The sequence below is a fragment of the Natator depressus genome, chromosome 5, assembly GCF_965152275.1.
Source record: "Natator depressus isolate rNatDep1 chromosome 5, rNatDep2.hap1, whole genome shotgun sequence".
NCBI lineage: Eukaryota > Metazoa > Chordata > Testudines > Cheloniidae > Natator > Natator depressus.
This window is the reverse complement of record NC_134238.1, coordinates 13,272,329-13,277,825: the sequence shown is the minus strand read 5'-3', so window position 1 is coordinate 13,277,825 and position 5,497 is coordinate 13,272,329.

Sequence of the window (5,497 nt, the reverse complement as noted above, 5' to 3'; positions counted from 1 at the left end):
GTACCCAGGGGTGGGTGTTTGCAAATGGTCAGATGCTTTTGAATCATAGCTGAGGCGTTTTCCCAAATTAATGCTGGGTTCCTTTTCTCTTTTTATTAAGTTTTCCTTGTTATACACAGACTCAACGCTTGCGACTGGGGAAATATTGCTGCTGAGCGGTGCCCAGGGTGGTGGTGAATTTTCCCAAATTACTGGATGGGGGCTCGAGCTGGTTCTATCTTCTATTGTTAAGGGGAGCTCCTAGATATTGAACCCAGCCCTCGTTACTGCCGACTCCTCCTGGCAGCAGGGCTACATATACAGTAGAACAGTGGTTCTCAATCAGGGGTACCTGTATCCCTGGGGGTATGTCAAGGACTTCCAGGGAGTACATCAACTCATCTAGATATTGGCCTAGGTTTACAACAGGCTACATAAAAAGCACTAGTGAAGTCAGAACAAATTAAAATCTCATACAATGACTTGTTTATACTGCTCTATATATCGTACACTGAAAGGTATGTACAATATTTATATTCCAATTGATTTATTTTATAACTTTATGGTAAAAATGAGAAAGTAATTTTTCAGTAATAGTGTGCCGGGACACTTTTATTTTTATGTCTGATTTTGTATGCACGTCGTTTCTAAGTGAGGTGAAACTTGGGGGAACGCAAGACACATCAGCCTCCTGAAAGGGATACAGTCGTCTGGAAAGGTTGAGAACCGCTGCAATAAAAGACTGTCCCTGCCCCAAATAGCTTATAATCTAAGACCCTGACTCTGCAACTACTTATCTAGCTGCATGTAGAACTTTACTCACCCAAGTAGTCCCAAAGAAGTCAATGGGACTGCTCACATGCAGGATCAAGGCCTAAATACATTTTTAAATAAAACTATTTTTGGCTTGCCTTATACATTTTTAAAAAGCTGAATTGATTTTGATTTTTGTTCACATTTGAAAGGGAGGGAATCCCTGCCAACAGGGACTAAAACCTCTTTTTAAAATAATACGGTTTGATATTAGAAATGCTACTAAAAGAATCTCAAAGGGACGTTGGACATCGCTGCAGATCAGTGGCGCATCATGAGCCAAGCAGAGGTTTCACTCAAGGCACAGGCTGCTGGGCTAACAAAAACTGCTGCTGTTGTCATATAAAGGAGAAGGAAAGCTCCTGAAGAAATAGGCCAGATATTGCAGATCCAGCCGAAAAGGGGAGCTGAAAGGGAGTGAAGTATTGGCAGCTCATGAACAGCATGAGCCTGCTCCTATAGCTAATAAAGTCATGAAACTCCCATTGACTTCTACAGGAGCAGGCCCACGGGATTCCACTGTTTGTCCCTTGCTGACCTCCTAGGCAGGATTTCAGTGCGGGAGGGCACGCCAGCTACTGATACAACTGCCCAGACGAGGGGAGTGTTTTGTGCGCGGACTGAAATTTGACATCGGGGGAAGCTGGAACAGTGCATTGGTTGCAAATACCCGTGAGGCAGAGGCTGGATCTGGCTTGACGCATATAGGAGGTGGTGAGGGGTGGGGAGACCTGGTGATCTGAAGAGTTTAAGAAACATGAGATTGACAGTGGAGGAGAAGCAGAAAGAGAAGGGAGCGGGGATGATAGAAAAGCTGCCACACTCACTGAAGGTAAATGAGAAATCATAGTCTGCCAGTCTGTTTGGCAAAAGTCTGATTGCTGCTGACTTACTGTTCTGTCTGGAGCTCTTGCAGCTGGTAATGTGTGATGTTCTCTGGGGCACTTTCTGAGCTGTTCATTCAAACCTTTACACAAAATTTAGATCCCTGGTGATTTGCTTAAGCCTCCTGGATTTTAAAAATGCAAATCAACTCCAAACGGTTTAGGATTTCATTTTCAAAATGGAATGCCTGTATTCTAAAGTGAGATGTTTTCTGTCTAAAAATGAGAGAGTTCAGAGGAAGGTGCAGTACAAATGAGATGTCAGATCCTTGCAGATAAATGCATAGTACCAGGAGGGAGATTTCCAAAGGCATGAAAGTGAATGGGAGTTAGGCATGAACTCTCTTTTGTGCCTTTGAAAATCTCCCCCTAAAGAATTTGGTAAAGGGATTTGTTAGGTGTAATAATTATGCTGGGCTTGTCACCTGAAGATCTCAAAGTGCTTTAATAACCATGATAGTTTATGGTAATAATGGAAATGTGTAGAATGCTAACAGAAGTAGGAAATAAATAGGTGTCATAATGAAAGATGACTGTTCAATGAGGAATAAACAAATGAGAAGTCAAATTTAGTGATATGAGATATGACCTAGAAACTGGCTTGACTGAACTTGACTTCTTAAGGTTGTTTATTTTTTTTTCCCAGCTGATATATAGATGATCTTTAACTGCTATGAAGTTAATCACAGCTGAATATTCCTCACAGATGTCCTTTGAGGAGACCTATCCCAGATCTTATTTCCTGTTTCTGAGTGATGCTCTGAATTTGGATCCAATATAAACGACTCAAAAATGCTGGGCCAGTTATAGTAATGAATCTTTCAGTCACTTGCCTACTAGCATTGCACCACCCTGACTTTCTTTAGGGTGGGTGAAACACAAAAACAGAGGAACAAGATGAAAGACATAAAAACCAACAGATCCCTAATTTTATTGGAATCAGTATATTCTAGACCAGCCCCAGTAGGTAGGAGGCTGCTTAACACTTTTGCGCTTGTCACTCACCATGAAGAATACATTCCACGTAATGTAAGTTTTCCTGGGAGACTGTAGAAAACAAGCCAATACCTGTAATCCTCCTAATAGGTGGCGTTAACAGCTGTGTCGTATCAAGCCCTGCATTTCTATAACTTGCTACCTTTTTTTAAATGCATCATTTTGAGGGGGAAGGATACTGATACCTGAGCCACAATATTACTCACAATTAATAAAGCATGGTTCAATTTCTTAATGTTCACATAAAGTGTATTAAGAATTTTCTTCAATTATAGTGTATAAGAAAAGAATCTTGGAGTGATAAAGCGCCTCCTTATTCCACTTGTGGAACTCTAATGGACTCCCTGTGAAACCATTCATCTAGTGGTAGAATCTGAATGGTATAAAATATCACAACGAAAGGACCAAGCCCTGGAGTTTGGTTTCAGAGAGGAACGTCTTCATATTTCAGGACTATTCAGATCTGGAGTTTTCGTTGTGCTCAGTATAGAGCCAGGGTTCAGGAACATAGTCTGGTTTTCAACCCAAACATTTTGGGTCAAGCCCATCTCTGCACTAGGACTGTTCACAAAGCTTCACACACACTTAAAAGTGAGAGGTGTTTATGAGAACCCTTACAGCATATGACTATTTTATAGCCTTACAGTATAGCAGAGCTGAAGGCCAGGTCCATCTTCAAAGCATCTTGGAGTCATCAAGTGATCTTAAGTATTGTTAGATCTATGGTGCAGGTCCTACTTATCTTCGTGAGTAAGGATCCAAGTGTTAGTTTTTGTCTTGTTGCCTGAAAGCATGCAGTAGAATTAAACACCGCAGAGTGAAGTAACAAGTTGTGGATTCAACCAAAACAGTATTTTAAGATACTGTAATCCTCACCTATTTTGATCTAAAAGCCTAGCTACAGACTAATAGAGACTGCTTCTCACATGGATTGAAGCTGGCTATTCTGTCTTCATTTAGTCAAATTCTTCTATCAAGCGTGCAACTGACTTCCACCCAGCTGTCAGTAGCTGTCAGTACACAAGAATGAAGACTTCATACATGATCCTGATCCTCCTCTCACTGTAGTTCATAGCAAAATTACTTCACCGAGAGGACTGAATTGTTACAACCGGGCTCAGTCCCACTCTGGATGCTCACCAGTTTGTTGCAAGTGGATCCAAGTGTTGGGCCCCATATGCTTCCAAATCAACTAGGTCTACTCTGAATCTAGTCACTGTTTCTAGATCTGGGTCTCTAGGGACACTCCCAGGCTCAGACCTATTGTTGGGTCCTTCCTTGGGATATGAGATTCAATACTCCAACCACCCCAGATCCTGGACCCAGAGTCTCAGACCTCCTGAGCCCCTCAATTGCTTACATGCATTCCTCCAGAATTCCATCTTGCTGTGGGTGATCTGACTTCTAATGTAATTACTTTGGGGACAAAGTGGCAAGAAAGCAAGAACAGAGACTTAGCAAAATAACTTCTTAATCCTAGGAGCTTTACTCTTAAAAAAGCACTAGAGAGTTACAGATCTTTGCAAAATAACAAGTCCTGAGATGCACCCCCTGCCCTTAATCTAATCTCACCCTTTCTATGAGTCTGAGGTCTCCTCAGTGGTTCAGACTAGGTGGAGTCCCTCCCGCCTTCTCTCTCTCTCCCTTTCTCTCCAGCCCTCTCTTCTTGAATATGCTGATGGATGTTCCTCTCTGCTCAGAGAAACATCCTCGCCTTAAATATAATCTCCCTCTTTGGCTATGGGGCCTTGGTGAGAAGCTGCAGATCTACCAGCCATGATGGTGCTCCAGTGTAGAAAATCCATTGTTCCATGTGGTTGGGCCATCAGCTGAGAGACAATCAAAGTAGGTATCTCTAGATTGCTCTGTGATGGCTTCTCGGTCATAGTCATTCATTTAGCTGTTAAGCGCCTTTCCTGGGCAGGTTGGCTGCCTGGGCTACATTATAATAGTCTTAGGTTAGACATAATGTAAGCACACAACACAAAATAGCTCTCCTAATCCAAAATGAAGATTACAACACAAAATGGTGCTCACAATTAGATCCTGTCATATCCTACTCTGTCCCATGGATCACATGGTCCTGATCCAGAGACTGGACTGAAAAACCCAATTGACTTCTGCCCCCTTTGTGTGTAAGTGAAGTAGTGATGAATAAAGTCCCCAGCTACTGGTGGAGCTTGAGCACTAGAAAGTAACATTATTAGCCCCAGAATTATTATGAATAGCGACCTTCATGCTATTGCCAGTGATTAAGTCAGCATACTCTTTCCCTGTAGAGCCGGTTTACTGGGTTGGGGCTGGTGAGTCTGGCTTTTCCCTTGTACAGATAAGACATGATGCAATGGGCCACACTGAGTTAGCTCCTCTATAAGGGCAACCTTTGCCTTTCTGATGTGCACTGGCTGTCTTGTGGAGCTTCCCATTGCCACCAGCGATGAGTCTTCATGTTGAGGAAACGCAGTATAGGCAATAGAGAGCCGCAGTGCAGGTAAGAGTTTTGGGTGGAGATCCAAGAGGAGACGTTTGCCTTAAAGGTTATCTTTGATGTAGGTGCCCTTTGCCGAGCTGAGCTACTCTTCTGTTTCCACTAGATGGCATTTAATTTCCTTAACAAAGCTCCTCTGCTTGTTTTCCCACAATTTCTTTCTCTATTATTATGGCATATCAACGTTAGCCTCTATTTTATATACTTTTAACATCTCATTTTTTGTCTATTTTTTATCCCCTGAAGCCCTCAGTTGCTTTTTTCCCCCCTTTGGCCCAGGCTTGAGTGCATTGCCTGAATCTCAGACTGGAAAATATAGGCGAGTTTGTATCCTTCA